This window comes from Erinaceus europaeus, chromosome 3, assembly GCF_950295315.1.
Source record: "Erinaceus europaeus chromosome 3, mEriEur2.1, whole genome shotgun sequence".
Lineage (NCBI taxonomy): Eukaryota > Metazoa > Chordata > Mammalia > Eulipotyphla > Erinaceidae > Erinaceus > Erinaceus europaeus.
In genome coordinates this window covers 73,262,560-73,281,777 of record NC_080164.1, presented here as the reverse complement: position 1 = coordinate 73,281,777, position 19,218 = coordinate 73,262,560, and the positions used below count along the sequence as shown (strand labels likewise).

General features: G+C 40.5%; 1 protein-coding gene across 5 annotated transcripts in view; it reads left to right on the top strand.

The window, feature by feature from the left end:
* The first annotated feature begins 872 nt into the window (after positions 1–872).
* SOCS5 (suppressor of cytokine signaling 5) overlaps positions 873–19,218 on the top strand; it is a 46,481-nt gene continuing 28,135 nt past the window's right edge. Inside the window, exons 1-2 of one of the 5 annotated variants that reach the window (XR_009548962.1) lie at positions 1,095–1,356; positions 6,253–6,422. The gene's annotated coding sequence lies outside the window, so the exon portion shown is untranslated. Of the gene's footprint in view, positions 1,011–1,094; positions 1,357–3,173; positions 3,460–6,252; positions 6,423–11,609; positions 11,696–19,218 lie in introns of those variants that run through there. The other 4 variants (XM_060187534.1, XM_060187535.1, XM_007523332.2 and 1 more) reach the window with 4 other exon arrangements.

The window sequence follows — 19,218 nt, the reverse complement described above, 5'->3', positions numbered from 1 at the left end:
AACTAGACAGAATCTCAGTCAGGTCTTATTTTCATGTTTCAAAACTGCTGGAGTTGAAACACCATCATGTCTGAGCCGAAGACAGGGCCAATACCTCTGTAACTGATGACAGTGGAGCCAGGCGGTGGCGCACCTGGTTAAGCATACCTATTACAGTGTGCAAGGACCCGGGTTCAACCCCTTGTTCTCCACTTGCAGGGGGTAAGTTTCACGAGTGGTGAAGCAAGTCTGCAGGTGTCTCCCTGTCTCTCACACCCTCTCTCCTGCCCTCCTAATTTCTTTCTAATAAAAAAAATGATTTAAAAATTACAATAAATATGACGGGGTTTCTACAAGGTCAGTAGGGAAGAGCTCCGCCACAGTGGTTCAACTGTGCTTCTATCCTAGGGTGGAGACACACACACACACACACACTCCTGTTAGTGACAGTCCGGAGTGTGCATAGGAATACTTGAATTAAGTGAAGTGCCCAGTTTCCAGTGAAGCTCTGCATTTTGTGACCGGATGGCACCAAGCTTAAAGGAGCTGGGAAGACTCATTCACATTTTCCTACGCCCTCCATTCATCACTTTTCCGTTCCTTTTCCCGAGGGACTTGAAAGCAGGGACAAAGAATGCTTCCTTCTACCACCTCAGGTTGACCTCCCGCTCCCAAACCCACAGCAGGCCCGCCTCCTACCACGTGACTGCCTCCAGGCCCCGGGACTCGCTGCTGCCAGCCCCTCCCCTCGGGCCGCAGTCCGCTTGACCCCGCCCCTAAGTCCACGTGACCGTTTCTCTCCTACCTGACTGGCTCCTCTCTTTCCCCCAGAGTCGGACCCCGCGCCTCCGCAGCCGCCCGACTCCAAAATGGCAGCCGCGCACTGCGCGTCCCCGATCCGCTGGACCTCCCGGACTCCAGGGCCGCCCTCCTTAGGCTGCAGGTCTCCCTCCTTCGGCCTTCACCTCCACGCCTCCGGATTGGTCGCTGGGAAGCCCGCCTCTCCGCAGCCCCGCCTGCTATTGGTCACGGTAGGCTGCCCTTCCGAGAGGCGTGTCTCCGCTGCCCCCCGCCCCGGGAGGTATTTTCCATTCGGCGGGGGCCAGGGGGGAGGGGGGAAGGGAGGGGAGGGGAGGGGAAAAGGGCGAAGAGGGGGAGGCGGCCGGGAAGGGGGTGGGGGCCTGGCGGGGCATTTGGCGAAGCTGGGGTCCCCAGGCTCTGTCCTGAGGAAGCAGAGCTGCACTCGCACGGACTGCGGGAGCGGGACGGGACCCAAGCGGCGGGCCGGCGGACTCGCCCTCGCTGTGACTGCGCCGTCCGGGCCCGTCCTGCCTGGCTGCAGGTGCCCCCGGATGAGCCCACCGCGCGCCCCGACCGGTGAGTGTCTCCGCTGCCCGCGGCGCCCCGGCCCGCGCGCCGTCCTTCGGGGCCGCCTCTCGGGGCCGCAGTGCCCGCGCCTGGCGCAGTCCGTCTCCGGGCGGAGGCAGCGCCGACCCTCGGGCCGGGCAGGGGAGAGGACGGCCGGCCGCTGCGGAGTGGGGGGCCGGCACGTGCCGGCTGTCTGTCCGGCATTTCCGTCGGGTTGAGCCCCAGGCTGCGGGGACAGGGGTCGCCCGGGTAGCTGGAGGGCGCTCGGGGTCTGGGGAGGCACGGTCGGCTCAGACCACCGGGATCTGCGGGCCAGGGGCGCTGGCCCCGGGGCTGGGGGGCTCCGAGAATCAGGTCGGGGGCTCCAAGGTCGACCACAAGAGGCCCTTGGGAGACAGATGCGAGCAAAGCCGAGCGCTCGGATGGAGGAGGCGGTGCAACACTGGGGCGCTTAACCGAGCGGAAAGGGAGACGCTGGAGGACCCTCTGCGAGTCCTTGGGTTTCTAATGATTTGGTGCTGGGGTTCGGGTTTGGGAGCCAGCCGAGGCGAAGTGACTTTGGAGAAGGAGTTGCCTTTGAAGGATGCTAGGAAACAGTTTGGGGAGACGGCTTGGCTTGGTTCTGAACTTGGAAAAGTCAGAGGTGGTTCTTGATATTTCCTTTTGGCATTCCAACCTAAAGATGGCTCGCTGCTGGACTTTGTTATCTTTTATTTTAAAATGTACAAGGTATTTGATGGTGTTTTGCCAGTTATTAGCTTTGCAGGAGAGCCTCTTAACTGCACCTTGAAATTCTTGGAGCAGCCTCACCATCTACTGATGATCCTTTCTTCAGAGCTCCCATCTATAAGCAGTGGCTACTGCTTTACAATGAAATATTTAGGCTGAACTATTACAGCTTGCCACTGACGTTATTCTACAAGACTAATATGTAATTCTCATGCTTTCTTTACCTGGTTTTTTTTTTTTCCGAGGTTATACTAGATTGAATCACAAATTTTGTGAAAATTTAAGGTATCCTAAGTGTTGAACTGGGCACAAGTTGGTAAGCTAGCAGCTAGAAAGCAATACTCAAGTCAAGTTGAGGGTTTTTTTTTTTCACAGTTGGAAATCTTAATGTCAAATGCATGTTTTAATAACCTTAATAACCTTTGCATAACACTCTTGAGAATGGGTTGGAAATACAGAAAATGCAAACCAGAGTTAGGCAGTGGCATGCCACAGAATTCACCTCTGTCGGCCTTGACTGTTCTTCCTGTCACTGAGATGCTAAGAGTGGCAGGATGACGTCTTCACTTTTAAAAATTATTTTAATCATTTATACATATTAATAAGCCATAGCATGAAAACTTGTTTTTATTAGGAAATAAATATATTTTAGGGAAAAATTTAGGGCACATTTTTCTATTTAGTTCATCATCAGAGAAAATGTTTCTGCAAATTGGTGTTAACAATTTTTCACTTGGCACCTTCTTAGTTCTAGAATAACTAAGGGATAATTACATTTTCCCCCTCCCTATTGACCTTGAATTTTACTATTCGTCCTTCGGGAGAATGTACTGGCAAAACAGTGGCTTAGAACATTGAAATCTAGTACCTGTTAGTATTAAGATTTCTACATTATTCAGCTTACCGTTTCAGTTTAAATTGGGCTATAGTCTCCTTCTGTAGAACTAAGGAAAAGTACATCTTAATGGCAGTGAGGTAATAGTAATAACTAAACAGAATGAAAATGGGAAGCTTGTGGAGGAAGGGGGAGGGTGTATGTGCATGAGTCACATTTCTTTCAGAATTCTAAGAGTAGAGCAGGAAGATGATTATTTTGCTAATCAGGAAACCAAGGGCCAAAGCAGTGGAAGGGTCCAGTTACTACAGAGTAAAGGAGCCAGGATTGGATTCTAGTCCAGGGTCTTTCTTTTCTACTTTATCACGTTCACAGTGTTTATTTCTAAAATGTTCTAGTGCTGACTATAAATGTAGGTTTTTGGATAATTTGTGATGCTGTTCCTGTCTAAAGATGGAGAAGTTTGAGTTGACTACCTACTTGTAGAAACATGAATTGATGTAAAATTGGATGAGCTTTTATTAACATTTAAGGCAGTATGCTACTTTGTAAGTATAATTTCTCATCTTTCCAATTCATCTTTCCATCTAGATTGAATCAATAAGTAAGCTTAGAGTTGACTAGTACTCTATAATTTTTATGCTTAGTTAATTCTTGCAAATTTTCAGTATTCAATGGGTTCTTATTTTTTTTTTGGGGGGGGGGGTAGGATAGGGAGACCCAGAGCATCATTCTACAATAAGTGTAGGGCATTTGTTATGTTAAATGGATTCAGTACCTCAAAAGGTGGTAGGATTACTTCATGATTTACTAAAATATAATTTCTATTACAGTTGTTATAAAGATTTGCATCTCAGTCGTATAATAGTATGATGTCCTCTGCACCTAGGTTTCTTCATGTGTAAAGTGAGGTTAATATAAGTGCCTACTTCATAGGGTGAGTGGTGAGGAGTGAAACTGCTTCCTCAAACATGGGAGGTTACAACTAATACCAATCATACTTTTCTCTATGGTTTCATTAGGTACATACAGGGACTTGTCTGCTCATTTGTTTCTTTGCTGTTAATGACGTCACTTTGAGGCAACAAAACTTTTCTCAGTAAGTTCATGATTAATTAATAGTCTGCCTTAAGCGGTAGTGCAAATAAATGAAGACCTTGGTTTTTTTCCTTTCCTTCCTCTGTTCACATCGGACATTTAATTAGGTGTGCATATCAAATTAAATGCACTTATTCTTCTGAATGTCACTGGGAGACCATTATTGTAATTTCATTCTTCTAAAACTGAAAAATGTACAATTGAGGGGCCAGGTGGTGGCACACCTAGTTAAGCACTCACATTAAAGTGCACAAGGATCCAGGTTCAAGCCCATAGTCCCCACCTGCAGAGGGAGGAAAAGCTTCACGAGTGGTGAAGCAGTGCTGCAGATGTCTCTCTGTCCTTATCTTCCCCTCCCCTCTCAATTGCTCTCTGTCGCTATCCAATAATAAATAATTATATTTGAAAAGTTAGCAACTGATTTGCAAGTGTTTTAGTGAAAAAGTAGTGGAATTTTACTGGGTAAACCTAGGTGAGGAAGCCAGGAATTGATTGATTAATTAATTAATTAATTAATTTTACCTCCAGGATTATCACTGGGGCTTGGTGGCAGCACTATGAACCCACTGCTGGTGGCCTTCTTTTTAATTGGATAGAACAGAGAGAAATTGAGAGAGGAGGGGAAGATAGGAGGAGAAACATAGGCACCTGCAGACCTTCACTGCTTGTGAAGCGAACCCCCCCCCCCCCCAAGCTCAAACCAGGATCCTTGAGCAGGTCATTGTGCTTCGTACTGTACGCACTTAACCCAGTGCACTACCGCCTGGCCACCGGAAGCCAGGAATTTACATGCTCTGTTATGAATTACAGTTCTTTTCTGTCAATGGAATCTTGAGAAAATATTGAACTTTGTTTTCTATTAAGTGTGCATAATGATACTTTCATTAAAGTGTTAGATTTTAGTGATAAGATTTGTGTAACTCCAGTTTTTAGTTAATTTTTATTGTGGAGCCACCCCGATCTAATTAGTGTCATGAACATGAAATTTAACAAAACATTTTATGGTGACAGTAGTAAATTTCTTCTCAGTATTCTTTGTTTCTACATTCTCAAGTTCTTCTGTTGCTTGATAGCAAATTTTCCTTCCACTATAATCTTCTTAAACTTGATTGTTTTACATCTCCCTTCAAAATTTTTCCTTCTCATGGTATCCTTACCTCCTGTTAAAGCATGTAACTTATTGCCATCTGACATACATAATCTTACTTTTTCATGCCTTTGTTATTCTTTTCTTTTTTAATTTTCTTTTGTTGCCTTTGCTGTTTATTGTTGTAGTTGTCATTGATGTCGTCTTTGTTGGATAGGACAGAGAGAATTGGAGAGAGAGGGGAAGACATACAGGGGGATCAAAAAACAGACACCTGCAGATCTGCTTCACCGCCTGTGAAGCTACTTCCCTGTAGGTGGAGAGCCTGGGCTCCAACCGGGATCCTTACACAGGTCCTTGTTCTTTGCACCACGTGCGCTTAACCCACTGCGCTACCGCCCGGCTCCCTTTTTTCATGCCTTTGTAAGTATTAATCTGAATTATTTAAAAATATGCCTTTAATTTCCCTTATTTTCAGAGATTCAGTTTAGTCTAATTGAATTTATTCTGCAACTTATAGATTGAAGTTGGGGATATATTATAGTTCAAAAACATTTTTCGTATATTGGTCGTACATGCTTGCAGTTTTATTTTAGATCATAGGCATTCTCTTGGTGATACTTCAGGTGACAAAATAAAGAGTCATCCCTTTAACATGAGGTAGTGTTAGTAGGACTAAAATAGTTGCATGAGGCCATCAGAAGTTTCCAGTGGTTAAGCATTTCTATAGGATTCGAACATGAAAAAATTACCAGCTCCAACTCTTTTTTTTTCTTCTGATGAATTGTTAATGAATTATGAGTTGAAATTTATTGGACATTTGTTAGATTTATAACATCCTTTTAGGAATTTTGTAGAACTAAAATATGCAGCTTCTTAATGTCTCTTCTATAACCAGAGAGTCAATGCATTTACCCATTGTACCACCTCCTGGACCTGGTCTATCTTATAACCTAATTATATGAATAAAATATTTAGTTAGATGGTTTCAGAAGACATCAGATACACCATTTTACAATATCACCAACCCTTGCACTTTTATTATTGAGTTGAGGTTTTCCTTTTATGTTAAAAATTACGGCGTTGTAAGAAGAGTTAACATATAAAGCCAAACAAATTGTTGACTACTGGCTTTATATGTTAACTCTTCTTAAAGCCACCAGGTTCCAGATGCTACCATAATGCCAACCATGATGCTACCATGATGACTTCCCTGGGCAGATGACCCCACCAATGTGTCCTGAAGCCTCATTTCCCCAGAGCCCCACCTCACTAGGGAAAGAGAGAGATAGGCTGGGAGTATGGATCGACTTGTCAATGCGCATGTTCAGTTCAAGCAATTACAGAAGCAATTCAGTTCAAGCAATTACAGAAGTCAGACCTTCTACCTTCTGCACCCCGTAATGCCCCTTGGCCCATATTCCCAGAGGGATAAAGAATAGGAAAGCTATCAGGGGAGGGGATGGGATGGGATATGGAGTTCTGGTGGTGGGAACTGTGTGGAGTTGTCCTCTTATCCTATGGTTTTTGTCAGTGTTTACTTTTTATAAATAAAAATTATAAAAAAAATATGGCATTGTGAATTGCCTGTTGTCCATATAAGCTTGATGAATGTATAGATCATTCAGACTGTTTTCTTTGCCTCACTGGAGCTATTAGAGAATACCAGAAGAAAAATATGATTCACTTGCCTTGTCTACCTTAATAGAATTCATCATCTGAATTAACCTGCCATCCAGTTTTTAAGGTTTTAAGAATGTTTGAATATGGTTAAAAGTAAGCTTGAAGGGTAATTAGACTGAACTATTGACTCATGCTAATGCTGGATAAATTTACTTCTGAGTAGTTTAATGGAGAGTTAGTTACCTGTTTTTACTTTACATGTAGGTTAAAAAATGACTTCAAAGAGACCATAGAAACTCGATTACTATACAGTGTATTGAGAATGTATTGCCACAGTTTGTCTGATAAGCCATGAGCTTTTTTTTTTTTACTTTTTTTTTTCTCACATTGCTGGGGTTTCATTGCTCTAGGTTGTCTGTCTGTCTCTCTCTCTCTTACACACACACACACACACACACACACACACACACACTTACTTAGAGAGAGCGAGAAATAGTAAGGAAGAGATGCCACAGCACCAGAACTTCCCCCAGTGCCATAGTACTCTCATGAGGTGTACCTGGGTCACGCATTGCAAAGCAGGGGAGTTATCTCCCTTGCTTCAGCATTTTACCTTTAGTTGTTTGCAACTTACGTATACTTTGTTTTACATCAAAATTAAATTTACTCTTATAAGATGTCATATACTAGTAATCTTTCGCCAGTATTAATAAACACTAAAGATAACGTTTATATGGAGTCAGGCGGTAATGCAGTGGGTTAAGCGCACGTGGCGCCAAGCGCAAGGACCAGTGTAAGGAACCCGGTTTGAGGCCCCGGCTCCCCACCTGCTGGGAAGTCGCTTCACAGGCCGTGAAGCAAGTCTGCAGGTGTCTCTCATACTCTCCCCCTCTCTGTCTTCCCCTCCTCTCTTCATTTCTCCCTGTCCAACGACGACATCAATAACAATAACAATAATAACTACAACAAAAAACAAGGGCAACAGAAGGGAAAATAAATAAATAAATAAATAATATATTAAAAAACTATTAAAAAAAGATAACATTTATAGATTATTTGAAACAAAATGATCTGATCAGGGATTATTTTAAAATAATCATTCTTAGTCTATTTGAAGTGTACCAAAATGGGAATAGTATTCACTCTGTCCTGGGCAAGATTCTTCAGAATAGAAGAAGTAATCAAGTACCAATATGCTGTACCTCAAGCAATTTAAAAGAACATAAGGTTACTTTAATTATATGTATACACACTGACATAAAATGGAGCACGAGAAATAGAATCATGGGGGCGGGGGGGGGGTGGAGCGCCTGGAGGAGCACACACTTTACAGTGTGTAAGGATTCAGGTTTAAGCCACTGGTCCCCACCTGCACAAGGGAAGCTTCATTAGTGGTGAGAGAAGTATTCATTCTATTAAAAAGGAAGGAAGGAAGGAAGGAAGGAAGGAAGGAAGGAAGGAAGGAAGGAAGAAAGGAAGGAAAAAAGAAGAAATATAATCATGGAAAGGAAATAAATTGGGATCTGAAATCCAGGTCTGTATATACATATATAATAGGTAATTGGAGGCACAGGAGTTAGGGTAAGAATTAGAAGGTGGGGGGCCGGGCAGTGGTGCACTTGGTTGAGTACATACATCACAGTGCATAAGAACCAGGGTTCAAGCCCCCAGTCCTCACCTGCAGGGGGAAAGTTTCACAAGTGGTGAAGCAGGGCTGCAGGTATCCCTCTGTCTCCCTAATTTCTTTGTCTCTGTCCAATAATAAGTAAATAAAAATAAAATAAGCGATGAAGCAGGTCTACAGATGTCTATCTTTCTCTCTCCCCTCTGTCTTCTCCTCCTCTCTCCATTTCTCTCTGTCCTAACAATGACAACATCAGTAATAACTACAACAACAATAAAAAACAAGGGCAACAAAAGGGAAAGTTAATATATATATATATATATATATATATATATATATATATATAATAAAAATAACGAAGGTGGAAAGAGAAAAATGTTTAAGAAAACTAGAACTTTATAGGAATTTAATACCTAGCATAAATCTTGGGTTCAACTGATACAAATCAGTTTGTCTTTGTATCAGGAAAACTGCTTAAATACATTTTAATGCTAAGATATAATGTAGTAAGCATTCAATATAATCTTCTGGGAGAAGTTCAGGTATTAAGGATTGAAATATTCTTATAGGCAAGGGGGAGCTGATTTATCTTAATTATTAAGTCTTTGACTTAGTTTATTGATATGAAACATTAGTCTAACCTCATTACCCTTTAGGTGACCAGTGTTGGGGTCAATTATATTTACCTTTTTAGAGATGATTTAACAGATACTGGCAGTGAAAGCTGCCAGATTTGCAGCTGACTCCAGGTGCTGTTCCAGGTAGTTAAAAGCGAGATCAGTGTTAGAGACACACCAGGGACAGCCTTTGAGTTGTGACAGAGAAAAGGATAGTGCATGTAAGAGGAGAGTCCAAGTCATGAGTGTAGACCTTAGTTGTGACCCAGGAAAGGGGTCTAGAGGTCATGAACATTCCTGGGAGGAATTTATTATAGTTGCTGCTGGACTACAAAATCATGAACACAAAGTCCAAGAACATGTTGAGAGGGTTGTTGGGCATGATTCTGAAAACCAAAATAACGATGTCCTAACATTCCTTATGGAATGTTACCATAAGGTAACCAGAAAATGGCTCACCCAGTACACGTGACTTGAGCCTCTGGCCACCAACATGGGAACACGTGTGCTGGCAACTTCAGGAGCTGTAGAGTAGAGCTGTGGTATCTCTCCTCTTTCTGTCTCTTTTTTCCCCTGCCTCTATCTTTAAAACAAAGAAGGGGGAGGAGGATTCCTACAGGAGTGGAGGAATCCTGCAGATATGGAAGAGCCCTAGTGATAACCCTGGTGGCTAAATAAATAAATAAATAAATGCTATTATAAAGGGGTTTACCTTTTTTGACTGAATATATTTCAGGCTAAATAACTTGCAGGCATTCTTTCATTTAATTCTCTAATTCTGAAAGGTAGGTGTCTTTATCCAATTTTATCAAAAAGGAATTTGACTCAGGGAGGCTAGGTAACTTCCAGATCTGCCATGGTAGTGCTGGTTCAGATTGCTAATCCTGAATATTTCCCAGAATATGGAGGCATCTTTTGAAGCTTGTAATAGTTTGATTTGGCATTTATGAAATACTGTTGTACTCCTTTGCTGGGGGGAGAGTTAGATGTCATAACCACAAGAGATAGTATCTAGGTATTTTAAGAGGATTTTGAGACATTCTTTAAATTCTTTTGATTTTTAAGGGAGGCTAGAGATGTTTCTCCTTTAGTTCTGCCCTTGAGATCTATAAATTGATGTTGAAAATCCACAAAATGTTTCTTTCTCCTGTTGACTCTGTAAAATGTTGTATCACTAATGGTCATTAATAAAGGTAACATTCATTTATAAGAAAAATATAGTTTGGTAGAAAAAAAAAAACTCCCACATAGGAGTCTGGAAGCCTGGATTCTTGTAGTGATATCAAATAGCAATGTGATAAACATTAGGATAGCATTGGAACAAGCATAATATTCTTACTTGGAAAGAAGAGGGTGAACAGTCTGGAGATGTGAGCAAGCAAAGATTTGCAGAGGGAATAGCAGTCCGCCACATGAATGATGGAACTGTATGAACTACAGTCTCCTCAAATTTAAGTTAAGAAAGAATAAAGTATCTTATAGTTTAGTTATAAGGGCAGTATCTGTTGTATATAAACTGTTTATTATATACAGGCACATCTGATATTTGTTGATTTTGAAATCCTAAAAAAATGAAGTGGTAAGAACTAGATGAATAAGTACTTTGTAAATATTTGAATGCTCTACAAATAAGAATGATAGAGAAATACTAATGTTCTTGCAAAGGATACAAACAGGATGCTGTGAAAATTTAGCAGTTGGAGAAAGCAGGAGTGGTGAAAGAAGGTGTTAAAGATGACAGAAAGGAAAAAGAAAGGAAATTGACTTAGAGTATTTTCGTGCCTGTCAAAAGGATGGAAGTCTATAACTGAAGACTTAATTTACTAAAATGAGTGAAACTCAACAGGAAGTTAAAAGTTTATTCACTTTTCTGTTTAGTCTATACTGACCATTTAGTACACTTCTGGAAAAAGGGCTGATTTCCACTTAATTGCTTCAGTACAAGTTTAGCTGGGATGGCTTTAAGGTAGTGTAAGGCTGCTCATAAAAATAAAATAACCTGAATTGAATTACTGGTCTAAACGGATAAAATGCAAGGGTGTTTAATAAGTTGTTTGTGCATAATCTGTCCAAATGAATGCAAGTGAAAATTAGGAAATCAGACTTTAGAATCAAGGTAGAACGAGAACAAATTGTGAATAGTTTTGTATGTCATACTATAGGGTTGGGGAACCTTTTTTTTTCTGCCAAAAGCCATTTGGATATTTATAATATCATTCTAGAGCCATATAAAATTATCAGCTTAGAAATTAGCACTTAATGTTGCTATGAAAAAAACTGCAGTTGCCTTGACAGAGCCAGACCAAATGATTTCATGGCCAAGTGTTTCCCACCCTTGCCATGCTAGGAGTTTGGATTTTTATTTGTTTTATTGGTGGGATAGTTTCTCAAATAGCTTGAAAATCACTATGGCAATAATAGTCTTAAGAAAGAGATCAAGGACATTTTACGGTAGTACAAGTGAAGAATGCTTTCTCTTTGCTCTCTCTCCATAAAGTAGATCAAGAATGCCACTTAAGGTCCTGTGCTAGTTCAGGAAAGAGCTGTTTGGTCTTGAATTAAGAAATTTGTTGTGGGGGTTGGAAATAAGAGCACTGATGTCAAAGCTATTCATGAGTTTAAGTCCTCAAATTTGGTTTGTATTTGTAGGTAATAGAAATTTACGATGAGTGTGAATTTCCTGACTTGGTAGAATAATACATGAAAATTTGTGAGAAGGGGAATACTGCTTTCATGTAAGTAACTGTTTTTAAGATAAGTAATAATATGACTAAGATATCAGTTGGAATTAGGGGTTTAGCTCAGGAGTGTGTTCAGGTTTTAAGTCTGATTTAGTTGAAAGATATGAACTTAGATTAAGAAATGACTATTCCTAAATAAAAACTGATATAAAAAAAACAGCCAGTACTAGAACTTAATTCAAGAGTACATGCATTTAAAAATATTTATTTACTCATTGTCTTCAGTTGAACCCCCAATATGTAGAAATATTTGCTACTTAAAATTTAGAAGTCTTTTTGGTGGCCTTGAAATATTGTGCTGTATCCTGTCTGGCCACCCAGTACAACAAAGGGTATTTCTACACAAGTATGCTTTCTTATTCCTCACCTAAATTTTCTTTTTGGATTTCTCTTTGCTTCCTTGGACTAATGAGTTAGAATAGATTTAAAAAAAAAAATCCTGAAGGATTTTTTCCTCTCATTCTTTATAGAGTCTTGTTCTGAACACCACTGGTCAACCTTTTTTTTTTTTTTCCTATCCTCTCAGCTCTGTGAACCTGAAGGTTCTGGCAAAAGACTCTAAGAGAGAAAGTATAAATATCATCAGAGAAAGAGGGCTAGAATACTTTTTCTCCCTCAAAAGTTTTATTTTCTAGGCCAGGGGATGGGGTTAGTCATTAGGAAAAGATCTGGGGGCCGGGTGGTGACGCACCTAGTAGAGCCTACACATTACCTGCAGTGGGGAAGCTTCATGAGTGGTCAAACAGTACTGCACGTGTCTCTCCCTCTCTGTTTCCCCTTTCCCTCTCAATTTCTTGCTATCTCTATCCAAATTTTTTTTTTTTAATTTCTTTGCTGGGGAATTAATGTTTTGCATTCAGTAGTAAATACAGTAGTTTGTACATGCATAACATCCCCCAGTTTTCTATATAACAATACAACCCCCACTAGATCCTCTGTCATCTTTTTTGGACCTGTATTCTCCCCCCCCCCCACCCCAGTCTTTTACTTTGGTGCAACACGCCAATTCCGGTTCAGGTTCTACTTGTGTTTTCTCTTCTGATCTTGTTTTTCAACTTCTTCCTGAGAGTGAGATCATCCCATATTTATCCTTCTGTTTCTGACTTATTTCACTTAACATGACTTTTTCAAGCTCCATCCAAGATCAGCTGAAAACCGTTAAGTCACCATTTTTAATAGTAGCTGAGTAGTATTCCATTGTGTATATTATACCACAAGTTGCTTAGTCACTCATCTGTTGTTGGACACCTGGGTTGTTTCCAGGTTTTGGTTACTACAAATTGTGCTGCTAAGAACATATTTCTACACAGATCCTTTTGGATAGATGTGTTGGGTTCCTTAGCCCAGGAGAGGAATTGCAGGATCATAGGGTAGGTCCATTTGTAGCCTTCTGAGAGTTCTCCAGACTGTTCTCCACAGAGGCTGGACCAATTTACATTCCCACCAGCAGTGCAGGAGGGTTCCTTTGTCCCCACAACCTCTCCAGCATCTGCTGCTGCTCCCAAAATAAATTTTTAAAACATTTCTTATAAAAGAAAAGATGTGGGTAGAGGGTAGATAGCATAATGGTATGCAAAGAGACTCTCATGCCTGGGGCTCCAAAGCCCTAGGTTCAATCCCAGGCACCACCATAAGCCAGAGTGGAACAGTGCTCTGGTAAAAAAAAAAAAAAAAGATTAAAAAAATAAAAAGATGTCCAAATTCAGTAAAAATAATATATCTATTAGGCATAAGATCTTCAAGTGCTGAGGGGGTTGGGAAAAAATCTAACGTGGCTTAGCACTTAATGGAAAAGTTGAGTGTTTTGTTCAGTTTTAAAGGAATTAGAAAGATAAGACTGGGCAGCAAAAAGTCACAAAACTAAACTCAGAGGTAAGGAAAACTCCCCAGTAAGAAGAAGCAAAGGAGCTGGTACACAGGATAAACTGCATAACTTAAGTTGAGGTTGATGTGAAATTTGGGTAGATGATTAAAGACTAAAGTTCTGAATTAGAGCTACTTAAAGCACATTCTTGAAAAATTAAACTTGGTGGTAGGGGTGAGGGGAGGTATAGCATAATGGTTATTCAAAGAGGCTCATACCTGAAGCTCCAAAGTCCTAGGTTCATTCCCCTGGACCACCACAACCCAAAGCTGAGCAGTAGTCTGGTAAACAAACAAAACTGAATGTGAAAAGAATAATATTTTGGGAGTCGGGCAGTAGCGCATTGGGTTAAGCGCACTTAGCGCAAAGCGCAAAGACCGGCGTAAGGATCCCGTTTGGAGCCCCTGCCTCCCCACCTGCAGGGGAGTCGCTTCGCAAGTGGTGAAGTAGGTCTGCAAATGTGTGTCTTTCTCTCCCCCTCTCTGTCTTCACCTCCTATATTTCTCTCTGTCCTATCCAACAATAATGACGACATCAATAACAACAATAACTACAATGATAAAAAACAACAAAGGGAATAAATAAATATAAGGAAAAAAGAATATTTTAACGTTATTGAAATAAATACTTAATGAGAGATGACAATTGTTATGAGATATGTTTTACCAAATTAGCTCATTTTATATCCTACTTAAAGGCATTACATCTTATTTTAGTTTTCTTTTTTTTAATTGTTTTTATTATCTTTATTTATTCGATAGAGACAGCCAGAAATTGAGAGGGAAGGGGGTGATAGAAAGGGAGAGAGATAGAGAGACACCTGCAACACTGCTTCACCACTTGTGAAGCTTCTCCCCTGCAGGTGGGGACTCCGGGCTTGAACCCGGGTCCTTGCACACTATAACACATGCACTTAACCAGGTGCGCCACCACCTGGCCTTAGTTTTCTTATTACATATTTCCTGGGCATAAACATTTTATAAAAGGGGCCAGGTGGTGGCGCACCTGGTTAAGAGAATACATTATAGTGCACAAGGGCCCAGGTTCAAGCCCCTGGTCCCCACCTGCGGGGGGAAAGTTTCATGAGTGGTGAAGCAGGGCTGCAGGTGTCTTTCTTTCTCTCTCTCTCTCTCTCTCTCTCTCTCTCTCTCTCCCTCTCCCTTCTCAGTTTCTCTCTGTCTCTATCCAATAATAAATAAAATTATAAAAAATTATAAAATACTTGTTTAAATGCAGATCCACCCATCTTACATGTGTAGTTCATTTTAATTGCTGACTAGTATTTCAGCGTATGAATAGTATACTATAGTTTATCTGTTGTTACTGTGTAATGAATGAGTTACAAGTTTTTAGCTGTTGTGTCTAAAACTGTTATAAATATTCTTGTACAAGTTTAATGTATTCTTACAGGTGAATACTTAGAGTTAGAATTGCTGGGCTAATAGGGTAGGCATATGATCAGTGTTATAAGAAACTAACAACAAAAACAGTTTCCAAAATGGATTTATTACTACTTAGCTTCCTTCTTTTATGGAGGGGTTTGAGTACAATCATTGTTCATTCTTAAATGTCTGATAGATCTCACCAGTAAAACAATCTGGACCTGGAGTTTTCTTTGTGGAAAGGTTTTTAATTAAGGATTCAGTTTCCTAAAGAATAGAAAGGACTTCCTATTTTCTATTTTTAATGTCTGCTTAGATAATTTTCTCATTGAGTAAATTGTCTACTATTTAACTTGTTAAAGTTATCAACTTGAAAATAAATCATACAATTTTATGAAGTAGTACTTCCTTTTAATGTCAGTTACAACTGAACTGATGTTCCCACTTTCATTTTTTCCTTCCTTTGGTAGTCCTGCTAGGCATTTTCATTTTATCAACCTTTCCAAGTAACCAGTTTTTCATTTTGTTGATTTTTCCCTGTGGTTCATCTGTTTTCTTTTTCATGATTAGAGCTTTTTTTTTTCTGTTAATTCCCTTAGTTTCCTTCGGATAAGTGAAAACTTAGACATTGATTTGAAATTTTTATTTAAAAAATAATTGACTTATAAAACTATAAACTTGTCATACCATTCAAAATGTTTTTCAGCTCCTCTTGAAATGTCTTCTTTTATCCATGGCTTTCTTTTAAAGAGTTTTTCCAAATAATTTAGATTTTCCATGTACCCTTATGTTGCCATGTTTTTATTAATGCTGTTGTAGTTAGAACACATTTTTAATAACTCAAATCCAAGTAAGCTTTCTGATGGTTCTGATTGTTTTCTTCTTATGGTTCAATCTATACTTGAGAATAATGTGTATTTCATTGTTGGGTCGAATATTCTACACATACCAGATTAGATTATTCTTTGTCATATAGTTTTATTTTCTGTCAACTTCTATCAGTTATTGAGAGAGGAGGATTGACATTTTTCAACTACAGTTTTGGAGTTTTGTCTGCTTCTCCTTTCATTGCTATAGGATTTTTGTGTCATGACTCATGTACTATTGTAGAATTATTAGATGCACATTTAAATTTTTTCAACCCATGATAAGCTGACAATTCTTCGTGAAATATCTCTCTTTTAAAAAATTATTTTATTTATTTATTTTTCAAGAGAAGAGTACCAGAGCACTGTTCAGCTCTGATATGTGGTGATGTTGGAGATTGAATCTGTAACGCGTGGGGTCTAAGACATCAAATTGGTGCTCTACCCCTGGGTACCTCATGACCCTAAAATGTCTCTTTTTCAGCCAGTAATGACCCTTATTCTTGAGTATTTATATGGTGTATATTTTCCCATCCTTTTACTTTAACCTAATTGCATTACTATATTTAAAAACTTTTTTCTTTTCTTGAGAACAATGCTGCAGCTAGACAATGTCTCTTTTAATTTAGTGTGTTTAGACCAGAAATTGGAAATTGTGGCTGACAGGCCAAATTCAACCTGATACCTGTTTATGTAAATAATGCATTATTGTGATAGGGTTGTTTCCATTCAGATTTTGTGCTACAAGCTTGATTAGTTGAGAGAGGGAGAGGGAAGGAGGGAGGGAGAAAGAGAGAGAGAGAGAGAGAGAGACACTATATGATTCTTAAACACTGAAGTATTTTTTATTTTATTTTATTTATTTATTCCCTTTTGTTGCCCTTGCTGTTGTATTGTTGTAGTCATTATTGATATTGTTGTTGGATAGGACAGAGAGAAATGAAGAGAGGAGGTGAAGACAGAGAGAAGGAGAGAAAGATAGACACCTGCAGACTTGCTCCACTGCCTGTTTCTTCTTCTAGCGTTTGCCCTTCTTCCGTAGCCAGTCAACAGCGTCAGGTTGAGCCTGATGTAAAGTTTCGAGACCTCCTTTGAATCTGGAGAGGTGGCAGTCGTTGACTATGTGGGTCATAGTCTGTCTGGAGCCGCAGGGGCTGTTCGGGTCGTCTCTGGCTCCCCAGCGATGGAACATAGCGGCGCACCGGCCATGGCCTGTTCGATAGCGATTGAGGAGGGCCCAATCATAACGTGCTAGGTCAAAGCCGGGTTGACGCTTGCAGGGGTCTGTGATGAGGTGTTTGCTCTTTACCTCAGCTGACTGCCAACTCTGTTTCCAAGAATCTGGAACAGAGAAGTTCAGTGTAGGCGTAGGGGACCAGATTGGGTGACGAGACGTTAAGCGTTGGACAGAGTGGGCGAAGATATCCGCGTATATTGGCAGGTCCGGTCAAGCGTAGACGTGGGAAATGAACTTAGATGATGCCGCATCCCGACGAATATCTGGCGGGGCGATGTTGCTAAGAACTGGCAGCCATGGAACCGGGGTGGAACGGGTGGTTCCAGAAATGATCCTCATGGAGGAATATAATTTGGAATCGACCAAGTGGACATGGGGGCTACGGAACCATACTGGGGCACAGTATTCTGCAGTGGAATAGCATAATGCCAGAGATGATGATCGTAGTGTGGAAGCGCTCGCGCCCCATGAGGAGCTGGCCAGTCTTGCAATGATGTTATTCCTTGCGCCCACCTTTGCTGCAGTTTTTATGAGATGTTCGTGAAATGACAGGGTGCGATCGAGAGTAACACCAAGATAGACTGGCTGGGCTTCATGCCGGATTCTCGTATCGTCAAGCTGCACATTAAGCTCACGCGAGGCCGAGGCATGGTATAGATGGAAAACAGATGATACCGTTTTTTCAGTCCTAGCCGACTGATTCCACATGGATCCCAGTCACTTTCAAAGCCAGCAACCGCCTGTGAAGGGACTCTCCTGCAGGTGGGGAGTCGGGGGCTCGAACCGGGATCCTTACACCGGTCCTTCAGCTTTGCTCCACCTGCACTTAACCCGCTGCGCTACAGCCCGACTCCCCACTGAAGTATTTTCTAACTTGTATTATAGAAAAAAAATTGGCAACAACTAGTTTAGATAATTTGCACTTAAATATAATTGTTGATGTGTTTGGATTAAAATGCACCACCTATAATTGATATTGTGTGTGAGAGAAAGAAAACTAAGGATCAGACTTTAGAGCTTCACACACTGAGCTGCTATTTGTTTTTGGTTTTTTATTTTGTTTGTTTTAATTGCTTCTTTGTATAATATGCTGTTATACCCATCAAGCATTTTTTAGGCATATAGAGAAACTTCTATTAAGGTCAAACTCAGAATTATAGCTAAGGGCACAATTGTGTCTTTGTTTACATTTTTTTATTTTTAATTTATAATATGGAAATGTTGACAAGACCATAGGATAAGAGGGGTACATTTCCACATAATTTCCACCACCAGAACTCTGTATCCAAATCCCCTCCCTTGATAGTTTCCCTATTCTTTATCCCTCTATGAGTATGGACCCAGGGTCATTATGGGGCACAGACGGTGGAAGGTCTGGCTTCTATAATTGTTTCCCCACTGAACATGGGCGTTGGCAGGTCAGTCCATACCCCCAGCCCCCATCAGGCAATGTGTGTGTGTGTGTGTGTGTGTGTGTGTGTGTGTGTGTGTGAGATTTTTTTTTTCATTTCTAAGGTCACTGTTAGTGTTTCTTTTAAAATAGTTCTGACTTTTCTGATAAGATTTTTCCTTATTTTTTTCATTGCTATTGTGCTTTCCTTTAGATTTCATCACACACACACCCCCAAAGGCTGTTTTAAGGTCCTTATATTAGAATTCTCTTCCTTGTAATGGGTAACTTGTTCTTGTTTTATCTTTGTCTTTTTTTCTTTCCCCCCTTCTTTGTGATAGAAACAAAGAAAGTGACAGGAAAGAGGGTGATATAAAGGGAGAGGGAGAGACACTTTCAGCACTGCTTCACTACTTGCAGGTATGGATGAAGACTTAAACCTGAGTCCTTATGCATGAAATGTGTGCTCTCTACTGGTACAGGTGGCCCGCCACCACCTGGCCTCTTGTAACTAGTTTTTGTTTGTTTGTTTTTTTTAGATATTATAAGCTTTATTTAGAAAAATGAAAGACTTGCTTAGACATGCAGGCCATTTAGGCAAAATAGCAAATAATTGATTAATCTGGGATCTTTTATAGACTTTCTTTTTTTTATTAGTGATTTAGTAATGATTGACAAGATTGGGGTAAGATGGGTACAAGTCCATACAGTTCTCATCACTAGAATTTTGTGACTAGATTTTAAAAATGGAGTACAGTGTCTAGTGTCTTGATTTCTT